Source organism: Microplitis mediator, chromosome 5 (genome assembly GCF_029852145.1).
Source record: "Microplitis mediator isolate UGA2020A chromosome 5, iyMicMedi2.1, whole genome shotgun sequence".
In the NCBI taxonomy this organism is placed as follows: domain Eukaryota; kingdom Metazoa; phylum Arthropoda; class Insecta; order Hymenoptera; family Braconidae; genus Microplitis; species Microplitis mediator.
Genome location: NC_079973.1, coordinates 1,333,518 through 1,351,587, shown reverse-complemented (window position 1 = coordinate 1,351,587; position 18,070 = coordinate 1,333,518). Strand labels below are relative to the sequence as shown.

The 18,070-nt window shown below is 32.8% G+C and overlaps 1 protein-coding gene across 4 annotated transcripts in view; it reads left to right on the top strand.

Annotated features, from left to right (window-relative positions):
• Positions 1 to 18,070, top strand: part of LOC130668179 (protein gustavus) — a 91,076-nt gene that overhangs the window by 61,697 nt on the left and 11,309 nt on the right. The gene's annotated exons all lie outside the window — the stretch shown is intronic.

Sequence of the window (18,070 nt, the reverse complement as noted above, 5' to 3'; positions counted from 1 at the left end):
TACACACTCCGAAGCTCGCGTCTCTTTCATCTGTTCCGCCCTCGCGACCACTTCCACCCCCGCGTCCTCTCCCTCAGTCTTCTCTGTCCTGTTCTCTTACCTCGTGGTCTTTATTTCTCTCTCGTCATTCGAGCAGCTGTTTTCATTCAACGGCGCTATGTACTCGCGATCTTACATTACATTAATGTTGAGTTGCTTCACAACTTCCTCAACTTCACTTTATTTTATTTCGCGTACGTCTCATTAATTCCATCACTTCTCTTTTTATACTTTTTTACTCGGCATCTCTGACCTCTGAGGTTCAATCTAATTTTCTTGTGTTTTTATTTAAATTTGACTCATGTAATCATCAAAATAATTTTCAATGTCAACTGTTTCGCGGGTAAGACTCTTGTGAACCCGATCCATGAATTTTTTTTACGATTCGTCTGTAAATTCGCCAGAAAAATGGGATCCGTACATCCGTACACTTTAACGTTCGAATGTACGGAAACTCGATATCTCCGAAACTACTCAATGTATTGACCTGATTTTTTTTTTATTTTCTTCAGAGTACGTTTGTGTGTAGCCCTAATAAAAAATATCATTCAATTCCTTCAAGTAAAATGAGAAAAAATTCAATTCTTTTTAAAACTAAATTATGATCAAACTGAAGACTTTTTTTTAATTAAAAATTTTCGATCTCAATTATTGGCTCTCATAAAAACAAAAATATATATATAGTTAAGTTACATTTCAATAGAACATAAGATCAACTATTGGATTCCTTGCCAAGAAATGCAGGAGTCACGTCCATTATTAGATATCGGGAATACGTTTCTCTAGGATGGTTTTAGTTTGTTTGAGAAACTTTGAAATTTCATAGGGGCCGCAGAGTGAGGGAGATGAGAGATGAAGAGCAATAGTTTCCTCTTCTCTGTCAAAAGAACCTAGCGCACGAATGAAAGGAGTCAGGATCCAGTGAAAGAGACGCACGTGTAGAGAAAGAACTTGTGTAAATATATATGAGGTTGAGGTGATGCGACGATGAGTGGGACGATAGTGAAAAGGGATAAAAAGTTTTGAGAAAGGCAACTAAGTTTTCTTGGCATCCGGCCGTCCTTGAGGAACTTCCGACTCGTACATCGGTTGCCAAATTCAAAGACGTCTTTCACTCTCTTACTTTTATTACACTTTATTATAACTTTCATTTCTATTTCTTTTAAAATTTTTTAACATCCAAGGCTATGAATTTTTTAGTTACTCAATTTCATTATTTTTTTCTTTCTACCGAATATGAACAAAAAAAACGGATTACGATGTCAGTAGAATGGCTAGTATCTGCGTAGGTTAATATAAAAGAACCCGCGTTCGTCGCGCCTCGACGCTTCTCTTGTTTCGTTACCACTGCAAGTCCTTCCTCTCTTTACATTAGAAACGGTTTCTTCCTGCTGTTACATTTTACGACTGGCTTACCTTGTACTTTTGTACACAATTTAGTTAACTCGTTTTTTTTCACCTCTACAATATTTATACCAGCCACCAAATTTAAATTCTCATTAAATTCTCATAAATTCGACTTTTCATTAATTTATAATCATAATTAACGGGTTTACTTGAAAAATTACTAACAGGGCCACAGACAAAAGTAATCTGAAGCCAACAAAAAAAAAATCAAGTCAATCCGTCAATTAGTTCGGCAGATACAGAGCTTCCGTACATACGAACATAAAACAGTACGAATGTACGGATTCAATTTTCTGGGCCAATTTCCTCGTAAATCGATCCGGAAAAAAATCGGTCGTGTCAATTTGGACATTCTCTGTAGACTGGCATACTTTCGAACTCACTTAGAAGTACTTAAGCCCAGAAAATATAATTTGGAGTACCCAAAGCGCTTGTAGTGTGGCGTCGGTATTTCTCTTGGCAACAAGCTTTCAAACGTGGCGGCGGCACAATGTGAGAGCGTAACCCGAGTGAATCCCCAAGCTAACGAGTCCTAATTGGGTCCTCGACGTCATGCGTTACAATCCACTATCCACTTGCATGCCCTCTATCCATAAATACACAGACAGTGTACAGAGTACACATAACCCATACACAACATTACTCTGGCTCCCGTTTAATCGCAACAACTTCCTCAATTCAACCTAAGCCCGGACACTCCCGCTGGACTATCCTTCGCCTAACCTCCAAAATCCGCCCACGACTTCATTATAACTAACATCAAGCACCATCATCCTATATACATGCTCTCGACTCTATCCACTCTACTTGACTCCATTCTACACACACTAGACCGTAGTTTGAACAGTCTCGGCCTCTCCCTCTTCCTACATCTCTACCTGAATCTATACATATATTTCCACACGAGCTCCAGCTCATATATATCAAGTATAATGTATAGTTGACATCTAATCTAATCTACAACTTTAAACTTGTAACATTTAATTTGTAATCTCCACTACTCTGTTCTGGCCCCATATTCAAATTTTCATATCTATATAATTTCATAGACAATCAAATTCAAATTTTTATTTTTTTATCTCGCTGATAGAGAAAGTGGATGACCTAAATTAAATGTCAACATAATGTAAATTACACATGTAATAAAAAGAAAAAAACGAAGTTGAATAAGAAAAAGAAAAGTCAAGTTGATAGCACGTTCTTCCGAGCGCACAATAAGTGAAAACGTTTCGACAATATTTAAAAACGCTCACGCTTTTGATGATACTTTTTTTTCGCAAGCAGTCATAAATATATTACGTACACTCTGTATGTTGTGTATACATTTGACGGTTACCAGACTCAATCGTTACATTTGCCCACTCGCTGACCTATTTATGTAAGAACGTTTCATATATATACATATACATATATATATATGAACGTTAATAAGTCTTCAGTTTACAAATACATTAACACATATATTTATATTTTTAATAAATTTGAGGTTGAAAAAAAATTTTTCACAAAATCCGTAACCGGGATTCGAACCCACGACTTTGAATTTAAAAATTGAATACTTCAAAATTTGGCTTTAATTTGATTCCTTTTTCGCGGGAAATTTTTGGCTGATTTGAAATTGTAGTCGAGAGGGTTTCGGTTGTAAATTTTAAAAGAATTAAAGTAAACAATTAGCTGATTGGTTAATTAGTTGGTTTTTGGATCGAGCGGTATGATAAATAAGTGGAATTGAGCATATGAGTATCCCAGGGCGTTGTTTTATTTATTACAGTAGTGAAGGGAAGGCCGATGGCCGACAATAATGAATCATATGATGGTATGACGCTATACTGCGGAGTAAATAAAAGTTAACTGAGGGACTTACTGGAAGCTAAAGAAAATATAATAAAAAGTCGTCTTGCGTAGTACCGGTATCGGTCAGAGCCCCCGATGCCAATAGCGTTTTTTTTTTTTTTTTTTACAAAAACCTTAAGTTGTATAAATAATGCGGGGAAATAAAATGAAATAAAGTAAAAGAGCTTTTAGTTCAGTGGCTCCTAAAGATCTAGATAATATAAACTGATATTCTTGTTAGTGTATAAAGGCGATCGCGTCATTTGTCGTAGACAATTGGCGCTATTAGATATCTTGATAGCAAAGAAAGATCTGGAAGCTAAAGCCGTTTTAAGTTGAGACTTTACGTCGGAAAATTATTTCATTTGTTCTCTACTCGTCTCTGTTGTATTTTGTCCTATTTTATGTGCTGTCTACTAGAATATAAGAGAAGCATTTCGTTTAAAATTGCTAAATATTACTCACGAGAGATTTTCAGTTGAATATTTACTTATTTTCCTTGAAAAAAATTTTTTTTTCAATTTTTACTGAAAATTCCCACCCAGAAACTTCCACTCTCTCACTAGAAATTTTTTACTTTTCATTTCTCTCAGTAGTTTCCCTCCAATCGCGTTCCCGTACATCCGCACAGTCCGGCGTACGCATGTACGAATTCGCTGTATCTTGCGAACTTACAATCGAATCGACTTGAAATTTAATTTAGTACCTGACAAAAGTCTCATTACCTCCCAGTATAAATTTGAATAAATTTCGCTTCAAACACCCGACAAATTACTCGTAATTAAATTAATTAATCAACTAATCGTTTAAATGTCCATTAGTGCGATAACTAGAATTAAAAACTAAAATAAATTAAAGTTTTAAAAATAACTAATGGTATCATTTAACTCAAACAAGTTGTAAAAAGTGCGAATAAACTATTTTTATAAATTATTTATAACTATAAACTATAAACTGATTCAATGCATATGGAAATTTCTCACAGGTTATATATTTTAGTTGTCCGTAAGCATACAGACAAAGACATAGAGCATTGTAACTAATTTACTTATGTTATAAAACTTAGTTTTTCATATATATATACATATATAGCTATATACATATATATTGATAGATAGTAAATTTTATACGACCATGAGATCAAAATCTCTTGTTGCTGTCCAAAAAATGACTTTGTCAAATTAACATATAAATTGATTATATATATCATAATTATATACTATTAATAGAGCTATCAGTAAAAAATGAGCTCCAACTTCAAGTACATTTCAATTTAAAGTTTCTAAATCAAAAAAATAATTGTACGCAGCATTATGAAATTTTTCAAATATATGAAGACATTTGACGCTCGGACCCGGGTCAAAAAATAACTTAAGTATGACTTTTTTGACTTGAATTTGTTGACTTAGCCTAGGCCAAGTCAAATTTGACTTCTTTGATTTAAATAGACAATAAAAAAGTCAAACTAGCTAAAAGAAAGTCAAAATAAGACGTCAATTTCTTACATTTTTGGCTAATTTACTTATGTTATAAAACTTAGTTTTTCATATATATATACATATATAGCTATATACATATATATTGATAGATAGTAAATTTTATGACCATGAGATCAAAATCTCTTGTTGCTGTCCAAAAAATGACTCTGTCAAATTAACATATAAATTGATTATATATATCATAATTATATATTATTAATAGAGTTATCAGTAAAAAATGATCTCCAAGTACATTTCAATTCAAAGTTTCTAAATCAAAAAAATAATTGTACGCAGCATTATGAAATTTCTTAAATGTATGAAGACATTTGAGGCTCGTACGGGTCAAAAAAATAACAAATATGACTTTTTTGATTCAAATTTAAGTCAAGTTAGCCTGGGTCAAGTCAAATTTGACTTTTTTTATTCAAATAGATGCTAAATAGGTCAAATTAACCAAAAGAAAGTCAAAATAAGATGTCAATTTCATACTTTTTTGGCTAATGCGACTTACTTGGTATTCATTGAAGTCAAATATGACTCAAATTTAAGCTAAAAAAGTCAAATTCAAATTTTTTTTTGGGTTCGGGGAGGTAGCATATTATATATATGTTTACTTATATATATATATACAGAAGTATAAGAAGGCCAATGTTTATCGGGTGGTTCGTAGCACAACATAAATGGTAAAGAAAAAAAGGGATAGGATCCATTTGCTTGCGTGCCCACGCACACAGCACACACTCAGACTCACACATTCACATATGTCCCTATCGAAAGCACCCGCACGTCCGTTGCACGTGTTCGCGTGCGTGTTTCTCGTCAGCTTTCTTTCCACTAGGGTATACCCATACACTTTATTTATTTAGTTATTTTTTGTTCTTTTTAGCAGCATTCTCAGTGGTAGGTTGGACCTTACATTACATTAACTTCACTCGTTGTCGCACATAATCCGGCTATGTGACTTGAAAACTAAATAAATTCACTGTAGACTTACTCTCATTGCAAACAAAGTAAATTATTTTATTTACGTTTTTTAGTTTTGTCATAGTTGTAGCTCATAAATTTATATATATATTTATATAAAAGTTTTTATTAGAATATGTTGGATTGTAAAGAAAGAGGAATGACCCCAGTGGCAGGGGACTCAGCTGGTCCCATGGTTATGAGGGACGTTTTTTATTTCATACAATTTACTTGGGCTGAGTAAAGGACTTCCAAGACATTATATTTGTTAAGGTTCTTTAGTTTGAGGCTGCATTAACTTTATTGTTAAAGTGAAAATATTTTTTTACTTTGATTTAATTCACGACTACAATGATCCCGCAGAAAGTAATGCGGGCCCTTTGTTATGACTGTGATATTTAATAAAAATTATATATATTTTTTATAAAAAATATATATCCAGGTATACATTACGGTATAAAATATTTTTATCGCTCAGTCTCGGGTTTGGGTTTGGGTTTGGGTTTGGGTTTTTCGAGGTTTTTATTCTGAGCAATAATTTATCTTGTTGTCAAGGGGCCATTTTATGATGCGAACGAAAAACGTTTCTAACAAATGCAGGGACAGATACTGTACTGTGGCTGTAACGATACGATACGAGAGTAACCGAGGGTTCAACCGACTGGAGATGAGATGAGATGAGAGAGACGAGACGGAGAGGAGATTGAATTGGTACGATTGTTGAAGCTGACGTAACCACTTCATCTCAATCGCAAGCATTTCCTTTACATTATACTACTTGAGCTACAGCATTTGGTGCGGCATTGACTCATCCCGACCCAGCAGCTGTCGGTCGTAATAAATTTATATTTAAATTATTTATGGCTTTAATCGACTCGAAATCGTCTCACAGTTCACACACTACGATATTCTGAAAAAAAAACTACTAATTTCGTGATAGGAGCTTCAGAAAACGCGATCCGTACATCCGTACTGTCTAGCGTACGAATGTACGGAAACTCTGTATCTCAAGAACTACTCGATCGATCGACTTGGTTTTTTTTTTGTTTTACTCAGGACACTTTTGTGTGCAGCCCCTGGTAAAATCAACAATAAACTCCATCAACTTGATGGAAAAAAATTAAATTTGTTGAACATAATGCAGTTTGTCGAACGATACATCCGCCGGTGGCGGTAAGAAAGTTTTTAAAAATTCTGTGGGGGAAAAAATATGAAATTTCTTTATCCTTAAGATGAATTCTAAAAATAAAGGCATAATCCACATGTGAAGAATCAAGTTAACATCAAAAAACCTTGAAAAATAAAAGCTTGATTTTTACAATGCGACTTTGCTGGATGCCTACATTCTAGTGTAGTCTTTTATTTACTTTTTTTCTTTCTTGCTCAACTTCCCCGTGGAGTTGAGTCAAGTTAAAGACTCGGTCTTGGGTTTTTTTAGTCTTTTAAAGTTTTAGTCTCGGATTTAATGCAATACAACTAAACATATATACAAAGACTCGTTCATATATATCTATATATATATGTATATGAACAAAGAAGTGCAAGTACTCTCTCACGAGTGCGTAATCGTGTACAAGAACTTGAACGAGTTCAGCGAAACGACGTTGTGTAAAAAAAAAAAATTAAAAGAAAACAGAAAAAATAAAAGTCCCCAAGTAAAATAAAATTAAATAAATAAAAAATGTTACAAGCTCTTGTTTAAAATGCTTTCGCACTTAGTAGCAAATAATTAAATTTAAACTTCTTGATCTCGTTAAATGAAATTTAAAATAAAAATAGAATTGTGATTTTAACAAAGCGAAATTCAAAGCCAATTGTTTGAAATAATTTTTTCAGTTGATACGTGCGCCCATTGTCATTTCACGCTGATGCACAAACTAACGAGCGCACGTTTTGTTAAATTTTAAGCTGCGGGTATTAATCAAAATTAGGTAATTTGTTGGTTGAAATTTAAAAATTCTAGTATTTATATGCAACTGCAATTTTAGATGCCAATGGAGTTGACCTGGCGCTGCATTATAAATGTGTAAACATACATATCTACATGTGTATATATATATATATAAATATATGAATGCATGTATTATATAGCTAACCGTCTTCACAAGTGTTTACACCTCTCTCTTTCGTGGAAAGTAGTGGGGGGCAGTCGCGAAGGATGTCATAGGTGTATGTGTGAATACATGAGCTGGTTTTACAGTGGGGTCGAGACCAGACAAGGTCACGGCTACCAAGCTCTCTAGACTATGCTGCTGTAGCTGGTTTGGCTGAGTCGAGTTTTGTTAAATCCAGTCGTTTAACGTTTTTTAAAAAAATTTTTTTTTTTACAAACAATTTTGTTTGTAAAATTGAAAATTTTAATTAATATTTTTATCAATCACCTGCAAAAAATTATCACTAATTAATCAATCAAATTTTGATTAATCATTTATTTAAAAGTTTACAATAAATAATTCACGATAACAAAATTTTTAATTACTCTACATAAAGATCTTTAATTAATTGATTGATTAATTAATTACCATTGATAAGGACTAATTAGTAATTAATATAAATAAAAATAACAGATAAATTTTAAATGAAAGCTATCAGTTGAATTATTCAGATAAATTTAAAAAAATCATTTAATTAATTAAAAAAAAAAAATGTTGGACTCATGTTGGTTGACATCTCCGTTAAAACATCCTCTAGATCTTACAAGTTTCTTATCAACTTACACAAAAATGTCTTCGCATCAAGATCCCTTTCATTTCTCTCTATATTATCTCGTCTCAACTCACCCTATCTCTCTTATCTCGAGAAGTAAACGTCAAGGTTTACGATAGTCTCCATTCCATTTGATTCCCGTCCGCCATTTTGTCGTCCCGCCCAAACTCCGCTACGCCGGGTCCATTTTATTCGTTTATTTAGTCTGCCAGCCAGCAGAACTGAACCAAACATAAATAAATACGAATTTCCACTTGCCTGTTAAGAGGAAGTGATAAAATTTGTCGTGGCTTGCTTATATTACACATATATACATATATTTATAGATAGACGAAACAAACGTCGACATGATATACGTCTGGCTATCGGCGATCTACTTAACTCATGTCGGCCACTCAACTAAATAAGAACAAAGATCCTCTGAATTATTTATCTCGGCGCCATTTTCTCTGCTAATGCTTGTATATATTTTTATATATATTTATTTAATTGTTTAGTCTGCAGTCTGCAGTCTGTTGTCTGTTATTGGGGATTTTTTGCCAAGGAACTAAGAATCGGGTGCTTCCTTTAATCGGGGTAGGGTGCGATCGTTGCCAGGGCGGTCGCCAAGACAATGGTGATTGTCTCGAAACGTTTACAGCCTAATTATGTGAACACGGTCCAGGCATGGTGGAGTAACAATGCCATAACTCCTAACAATGTACGATTGTTCATTGTCCCATTGCAACTTTGTTTTTTCCCTCTTTATTTATTTCCTCTTATTTACATTTTTTATTCTTAGTCTTAGTCTCATTCTTAGTTAGTTTTTAATTATTCAATTACTAATTCCAATCACTTTTTTTCTGTCATCAAAACACACTTCTTACTTGTAATAATATTTAATAACTCATTATTAATACATTTTTTTTTTTTATGAAAATAAATATGAACTTGAATGGGATTCGAACCGTGAACTTTATAATTACAGTCTTGTTTTCCTTAGTTTTTATTATAATTACTAATTACTGCGTCGAAATTTGAATAATTTTTTTTTTTCTGTAAAAGTTTGAACGGGATTCGAACCGTGAACTCTCGGGTCTAATAATTCTGAACTCATTTAATAAAAATTAAAAAAACTTTGGACTGAATCCGAACCCTGACTTTTAAGTAAACGGTCTCAGCTCCAGTTGCTCAATTAAATGAACTCAGTCGTCAATAAATAATATTTAGGGACATGACGAAACGTCATGTATAAAAAAATATAAAAAATTGTTAATATAAATATGTAGATGTTTGTAAATATATTGAAATATATATACGTAACCTTGGTAAAAGTAAATAAATAAAAAATGTATAAAATAAACACTAAAACGGTGACGTGCGGAGGTTAAATCGGTAAACAAAGTAAATAATCTGGCGTAGAGGTAATAAGTTATTAAATCCACATATTATTTAAAAGTTGCACTGACAATAATAGAAGTTGTAGCATAGTGTCGTCAAGTGATTCGCGAGTTGTGAGATCTGCAAGGACAAAGGCAAAAGGCAATGCGAAACCTGTCATGTCCCGTGAGGATAAAACCTACGCGTGAATGTTACATTATGTTATGAAGGTTCTATGCCGCATTACATAGACAAGTTTAATAAAATATATATATAAATATACGGACACAGCTATCATTGAGACACGTGCGTGAGTGGAATATAAACATACACATTAATGTCCGAGTGTATGCTAAAAAAACTATCGAGACGCCTTTCGTTTTTCCTTCGATGGCAACCTGGTCCTTGAGAAAAATCTTCTTGCCTCAATTCTCAATTTCATCATTGAGATCGTTTACGATTCAACTATTTATAAAACGTTTGCTTTTAATATTCGTACCAGTCATATATTTTTATTTTTTTTTTAAATTCTCAAATCACTGAAAAGTATATTTGAGCAAATGGTTTTTATTAAGCGGCTGTAACTTTTGAACGGTTGAATTTAAGGACATTTGTACGGAGATCAAAATTGTAGAGAATTAAATTCTCTATAAATTTCTGTTGATACATTTTTATCGTACCTTTGATAATTAGACCGGAAATTGGAGTCAAAGGAGTCTTGAATAAAAAAATTTAATTTCTGTTCTTTGAAAATGTCTGAATTAAAATTCTGGTCAAAGAATCACTGATATGAGAAAAATATCTCAGTACATTTTTGTAGGAAATTTAATTTCCTATAAATTTTGTTCTTATGAAAATTTAATTTGAATCGATAGTTTTGATGTTACAGTCATTTTTAGTATTGGAGTAGAAAAAATATACCACAAAAAATTACTTAATTCTTTAAATGGTCATAACTTTTGAAATATAAATTTTTTGATATTTTTTATTGAGATCAAAAATGTTGAGAATTGAATGACCTTTTCAACGACCACCCACAAAGTCTGTTTATCTTATATACTCAATAAGATATTACTAATTAAAGTTCAAGTTGATAAATTTTATTATTATTATTATTATTATTATTATTATTATTATTATTATTATTATTATTATTATCATTATATGTAATTACTCATAATTAATGGTTACTCATACATACAATTATTTACTCGACTATTTAATTTTTTTTTCTAAAGTAAATTAAATCAGAAGCATTTTAGCGCGCGAGTTAAATGGCAGTAAGAACAATAAGATTTAATATTTTTTAGCAATTTATTTTTTTTCTTCTACAATCTCTTCCTCATTGGCTCAGTACAGAGTTCGTGAGCAAAGTAAAGTGGTAGAGCGTAATTCGAGAACAGAAAAGCTTCAGGCTCGTTTACGCGGTCTGATATCTTAAATAAGTTGAGAAATATTTTTTTTTCACACTAGAAAGTTTATTAAATCCATTATTGGAAAAATTTCTTCAACTAACTGGCGATAATTATTTCATTTAATTTAATTATTTCATCATTTATTTTAAATTGTCTTAACTTTAATTAAATTTATTAATTATTTTTCGTCTAATTGAGGATAATTTAAAAGGCTCTATTGGATAATCAGACGGATTTTGTCGAAATAAAATTTTTAAAAGTCACAACTTTCACCGTCACTAAGGTCAAAATTTTTTCAAAAATTATTGCCGGCTAGAAATTTACGAAAACTTTTATGTAACAGACAATTTTTTTTTCTTAAAAAATTATGTCAAGAGAACTGAGCCGTAACTCCGTAAATATCGACATTACGAAAATTTTATCTATGACAAAAATTGTAGAGAATTTAATCCTCTACAAATCACCTCTCATTAATAATTATCATAAATTCAATTCTTAATGAGTTACAGCAGTTTTTAATAATTAAAATAAGTAATTACCAGAAATAGGTCAATTCATATTTTATTTCAAATTGCGCGGTTATAACTTTTTAAATATTGACGCTACGAAAATTTTCACAGAGACCAAAATTGAAGAGAATTTAATTCTCAATAATTAAGTCATCAATGAAAATTTCTGTAGTCTCAATACTTAATGAGTTACAGTCACTTAAATATAACTCAGGTTTCAAAAATTAAATTTCAATCATACTTCAATTACTCATTTTTTCCAATTAAATATTTCATCATTTCCATTCAAATATATCCTCAATATAAATTCCTAATTGCATTACTCTGACAATTTGACATTTTATCAAATTAAACTCGATCTCTGCCATAAAATTCATCAAATTCAATTTACCTCCAAAAAATAACCAGACTTTATTTCTACTCCCAATCTATTCTCAGAAAAAAAAACCAGTAATTTAAATAATAAAAAATCGACTGACTTTTCGTGTCAACAAAAGTCACATCTCACTGCTCATAAATAAAATATTTATAAATTACATCGTCTCCGCGAAATGACCTCATGAACACTCGCTCATTTTTTTCCCGCCTAAATGTCAAAAAAATAATTAACTCTCTAAAAAAAAATATTTTTCCCATAATTGCAAAATGAAAGTGAATCAGGTAATCGGGATTCGAAAGGCCTCTAATTCGCGACCGGATCAACGATCATCACAATCTCTATGACAGAATCATCTTTCCACTCACTTAATATTTTTTTTTTTATTTAAAAAAAAATTAATTCTCGTTATTTATTGTCCGCTTCAACTTGAAGCCCCATACAAATGTAAGACATTTAAATTTAAATATTTTAAAAGTCAACTTGACATCCGTATCTCCTCAATCGCAACAAGAGTTTACTACAACGACAATACTCGATGTAAATTACGCGTTTCAGTCGCCAATCATCTTATCATCTCGTCTCTCGTGTCTCGACATTTCTCAACCAACGACAAATAGCTGATAGAAAATAAAAAATGAAATAACCCCAGCCAGCGAGCTGTTATTCATCATCTTGTCATCACTTTCTTATTGAAGACCTTTCAAAGAATAGATTCGATTCCTCAGTATTCATTGCTCTGTAATCGTATCTTTGATTATATTATATTACTGCCAGCTAGAGCCAGCTCGCAACGACTTAAATACCGTAGATTATAGCGAATCGATAGACCTGTTATGCCACAGAGCAGCTTGATCTGGGTATAGACGGATCGAGATTGTATAAGTTTAATAAATGGTTGATGTTCTGTGGTATGGATTCGCCAGAACTGGATAGATAGGGCTGGGGCTAGAGTAGAGTAGTGGCTGGAACGAGCTAATATCGAGTCTAATTTCATTGGACGTTTAATACTCGATCAAGGGAAGTTTAAGCTAAAGCTAATGCTAAAGCTCTAAAATGATCGCGGTTACTGCCAGATTAACGTATTATATATCGTTTATAGTTTAGTTGTAGATGTACTGGCTGCTGTTATTCTATAGAACACTGACATACTCACACACTCACACATGGCATTCTCACGATTATCGGATTACATTTGCTGGCATATCGTTTGCAATTTACTCGATAAATCCCGGAAACAAACCCAATCATTAGATATTTGCCACCTGAAATCCTACGTCCCGGTAAATATATATGCAGATATATGTATATATACATATATTAGGGTGATTCAAAAAACAAAAAAATTTTTTTTTTTCTTCCAAACAGGTTCAAAAGTTTCGTTTAGATAAAAAAAGACGCCTGTAAAAATTAGAGCTCTTAATATTAATATTAACATTGTCCGCATTGCACTTTTTTATTTCCCATAAGAATAACATGGAAAAAATTTCTTTTACGTCTTCTGATTTTTATAAGTAGTTAACGTTGCGTCATAGGAATAATTGGCAGGCATATTTTTGTAGGGGATTGAATGCTCTACAAAAAAAGATTTTTATCATTTTTTGAAGAATCTATTTGTTCAAAAGTTATTTGAGGTTGAAGTCGAATTCATATTAAATTTTGAGATTTTCTTACTTTTCCGGCGAAACTATCAGACCTATTACAAAATATCATTGGACCTTTTTTGTAGACAATTTTATTCCCTAGAAGTTATTTCCGATAAAGTTTTTTCGAATTCCGCATTGTTTTCTATTTATCTTAATTTTAATGTCAAGCTCTTAAAATCTATCAGAAGACTATTTTTTTTATGAGCATGACATTAAAATAAAAATAACTAGAAAACAATGCGGAATTCGAAAAAACTTTATCAGAAATAACTTCTCGAGAATAAAATCGTCTACAAAAAAGGTCCAATGATATTTTGTAATAGGTCTGATAGTTTCGCCGGAAAAGTACGAAAATCTCAAAATTTAATATGAATTCCACTTCAACCTCAAATAACTTTTGAACAAATAGATTCTTCAAAAAATGATAAAAATCTTTTTTTGTAGAGCATTCAATCCCCTACAAAAATATGCCTGCCAATTATTCCTATGACGCATCGTTAGCTACTTATAAAAATCAGAAGACGTAAAAAAAATTTTTTCCATGTTATTCTTATGGGAAATAAAAAAGTGCAATGCGGACAATGTTAATATTAATATTAAGAGCTCTAATTTTTACAGGCGTCTTTTTTTATCTAAACGAAACTTTTGAACCTGTTTGGAAGAAAAAAAAAAATTTATTTGTTTTTTGAATCACCCTAATATATATATATATATATATATATATATATATATATATATATATATATATATATATATATATATTGATGGGTGATTGATGCTGGTTGGTAAATTTCTGCTCACGACCCCGCCGCCATTTTGTTTGGTTTTTTTTACGAGAATCCATTTTGGAGTCTTGTAAAAGTGGAAAGTCGGGATGGATTTCTTTGGGATTTATTGTTAAATTTTTTTTTTTTGCTTCTTTTTAGTCTTCTATTGAATGTTCGGGGATAAAGAAATTATTAGAACGTGGCAATTTCGTAACTTGATAGGGACAAAAAATTATTAGACTGTAAAATTGCCCGTCAAAATTTGATTTCGGGTTTGAAAGACGTAACTGTAATATAATTTTTTTATAGGCTTCTATTATTATTATTATTTTTTTTTTGGTCAATTGGAAGTGTATAGAAAAAGAAAAAGATTTTTTATGACGAATAAAAATAGCAGTTGATTGGAATTTTAAGACTTGACCTATTTTTTCCGCAAAAAATATTCATTTAAATTTTTTTTCTCAAATCTCATATAGACATCTGGGGATTGATGGAAAAATATTAGGATTTGATACAGAAAAAAATAATTGAAAGAAAATTTTAAATATCGATTTTAGCTCAGGACTTTTTTTTATTGAAAGCTTTGTGACTTTGAAGTGATGAAGTTTATGAGGTTGTATAAATTTTTATTAATAATCTAGTAGCGCTGGTTGATAAAATAAACTTCACAAAATATGAACTCCATTTTTTCCGACAACAAAAGTAAAAAAACCGCCGACGAGATGAAACTTTTTGTGAAAAATTTCGTCCCGATTATTAATATCCGGCTTTTGAGACCGCGCTAAAGCTTGACCTTGCGAAAAATACTGATATTTAAAACAGCGGGCGAACATCGTTCGCTAAATGACTTCAATCTGAACGATTGTTTCGCGCCCAGCAGGATATTCCCGGTCTCGCGGGGTGTGGCCTTGCCTGGAGCTCGACAATATCAGCATGGATATGGCGGATAAAAAATCCATGTACCGAGAGCGCAAAAATACGGTCTACAATAGAGACAAGAGAAGGAATAGTAAAGACCAGAGTCAGTAGAGTCTATAGAAGAGAGACGGAATCATCGAACGTACGAGCTGACAAAGGCTTCCGTCTAGGGCCTCGGGGCTTGCACGCGAAATGGCCCTTTGTCGTGGCAGCTGGCGAACAGGTGTGTGGGGTTGAAACCTGGTTGTCAGCTGTTACTTCACTACTCTGTACTCTCTGTACTCTATATACAGCAAAGAACAAAGTACTCTATAAACTCTACACTCCATACTCTTTAAATAACCTTGCAAAAAGTCTATTGATAAATATTAACCCGCGACTATTTTAAATATTCAAATCCCGCCTTAAAATATTTTACATAAATAATCAAACGTAATTTTAAAGTCCAACAAAGTTCTCAGGCAAACTAAATATTAGTTCCCAACAAAAATATCATGCCCGGAAAAAAAAAAAAAATTATTATATAAACCGAAAATTTGAAAGAAAATAAAAATAATATCAGAACTACGCTAAATAAATTGGGAAACTGAAACTAAAATATAACTTTTAAATGATATAAACTAGAGTTTGTTTATCTTAAATGTTTATATAGATTTATCTGGTTATTTAGTTTGTCTCCGGGTTGATATATATATATGAAAAGGTAGAAAGGAGTAATTGCTTGCTCACGTGCATCCACTAGTACCTACAGTACTTGTAACCGTAGTTCCAGCCCCCAGGGGATTTCGCTATGCTCTATATACATTTATATCTATATCTGTACATATATACTTTACTTTACTATGTATAGTTGTATTCTGTACTCTCTGTACTCTGTACACTTTATATATATATGGAGAGATAGAGCGAGCGAACAATGCAAAGCTTTGGCAGAGGATTTGCGTGAGGAAGCCTATCCTGGGAATATTGGGGATTCGTTGACACGTTGAAACAGCAGGAATCGATCAAACACAAACGACGAGGATGGGATTATAGTTCGATATACACGCACCCAGTACTACCAGTCTTGGTTATATCTATATGTATTTATATAAAGAGCGAGCGAGAGGTTGCCCGCTTCCACTGATTGCCAATGAGGTTTCCAATTCAACTCGGCAACATCGAGGATTAGCGGAGATTCCGCGGATACCACACTATGCAATCAAGATATACTAGTGTATTTAGTATCACTCACACACGCGGTCTTCTAACGCTACCATCACACACACGTCCATTAATTATTCCTACTAGTTTACTATTCAACCAGTAATCCACCTAATCCTTCTATTTAGCCATCTAGTCTGATGCTCTAGTCACATTTTCATTTTTTACACACCTGGACAACGTGTTCATTAAACTATTGATTTTAATTTACTGGCTATTAATTGTGCTGATTACCGGCTGGTTTGGTCGAGTCGAGTTTATTAATTTGGGTCGCGATTTGGCAGCTGGAATTTTTGTTTTTTGTTTTATTTTAGACGAAGGGTGGGGATTTTTGGTGAAATTTTTTACTGGGGCTGTGAGGAAACGTCTTCTGAAAAAAACAAAAAAAAAATTAAGGCGATACGTCGAGTAGTTCGAGAGATACAGAGTTTCCGTACATTCGAACGTTAAAGTGTACGGATGTACGGATCCAGTTTTTCGGCTTCAAATTTGAGTAAATCGATGAAAAAAAAAATCTGTGGTATTAATTCGAGTATTTCCTGAGCACTGGGCCACTTTTTGAGCCGATCAATTCTTCTAAGCAAAAAAAAATGAAAAATGCAGCGAAATTAGAGAAAAAAGTTTAGCACATAAATAATATTTCTTATTTAAATTCGAGGGTGCGGTAGTGAGACAGTTGAGTTTAATGTACACAGAGGGGATTTTGGTTGGTTGCTACAACGAGGAGCCGTAGAGTGAAGTGCCAAGGGGAGCAGTGGTTGAAGCTGAGGGGAAACGGATCAATACCGTGCCTCTCTGCTAGCATTAAACATTCGATGCTGCTTCCGCCTTTACTTGCTGCCTATGAAATCCACGATGAGTCGAGGAGTTTGTACCCACCTCCACTTCATCCTCATCCTCATCCTCATCTCCTCATCTATTCTCTCAACTCGACATAACAAGTCGGATACTATTACTTCAGTTCCATTTCCATTCAACAAACTTCACATGTCAATGACCATCTCCAACATCAAGCCCGAGATTTAACAGTTTCCAAGTCCAACTTCCCGATCAATCAATCAACTTGTCCCCAATATTTCTAGAGAAGGGCAAAATGGACTCCTTATATTTTTTCGGTCCCATTTTGCTTCTCCCCAATTGAATTAAATGTCAATTCAGTTGCAATTGTTGGGCAAATGTATACATAATAAAATAAAAGCTGATCAACAATAGACATTTGAGTCGAAAAAAAAAGATAATGATGAACGAAAACATACAACGGATCCAGGATGCCCGTCCGGCGCTTTTCCACAAACGGAAACGTGTATAGTGTACAAGAGAGACCGGAAGTGAGTCTGAGTTGTTCTGCTGGTGTTACTGTTGAGCCAGCACTCGTGGTCACGTTTTACTTTACCATCAAAACTACACAATACACAAATATATACGTAAAAAAAAAAAAGACGTGTATT